Below are 730 nucleotides of genomic sequence, written 5' to 3' on the forward strand. Positions count from 1 at the left end.
CAATACGAAAATGAGATAGCAAGCATGGAAAATACTCAACCTAAATTGCTGCACAGCCACATCAGAAGAAGGAAAACAGTGAAGGAACTGGTAATGAAATTGAGGATACGGTCTGGCAGATTCACTACAAACTATGAGGAAGTGTGCGATGTTTACCAGTTGGTTGATTACATGCTGAAAATTATACTTTGTTCGTGAAAAACATTGCTTGCTCTAAATTCTTGTGACCCAGGTTCGAATCCCGGACAGGCTCAAATAATTTTCAATAGGCATATTTCATTGTAAAAAGGAGATTTAAATAACATAACAAAACTCAAATATCCACGGCCTGTTGGTCTAGTGGTATGATTCCTGCTTTGGGTGCAGGAGGTCCCGGGTTCAACTCCCGGACAGGCCCTCAATATTTTCCTTCCAGAGCAAGTTAATTATACTGTAAATTAATTGCTTACATTTTGCCAACATTAAGAAACGCACTATTAAACATAGGAGACATCATAAGACTTAAAGTTTTAATTAGCAAACCAGTATGATGCATATAATTTAAAATGTAATTAACTAATCTATATAAATGGAAATGTTCGTTTGTTAAGAATCGCTAATCTCCGAAAGTTCTTCACCGATTGCTTTGAAATTTTCACACAACGTTCCATTCGCATCTGAGCAGGTTTTTATATACATACTATATAGAGGTTACGTCTGTGACGGTAAAAAACATGCTTTTTCTGAAAAA

The 730-nt window shown here is 36.0% G+C and overlaps 1 non-coding gene across 1 annotated transcript; it reads left to right on the forward strand.

Moving 5' to 3' along the window:
- The first annotated feature begins 325 nt into the window (after positions 1-325).
- Positions 326-397, forward strand: TRNAP-UGG (transfer RNA proline (anticodon UGG)). The gene has a single exon. It is a non-coding gene; the product is annotated as a tRNA-Pro (tRNA).
- The last annotated feature ends 333 nt before the right edge of the window (positions 398-730 follow it).

This window comes from Procambarus clarkii, chromosome 1 (genome assembly GCF_040958095.1).
Source record: "Procambarus clarkii isolate CNS0578487 chromosome 1, FALCON_Pclarkii_2.0, whole genome shotgun sequence".
Classification (NCBI taxonomy): Eukaryota; Metazoa; Arthropoda; class Malacostraca; order Decapoda; family Cambaridae; genus Procambarus; species Procambarus clarkii.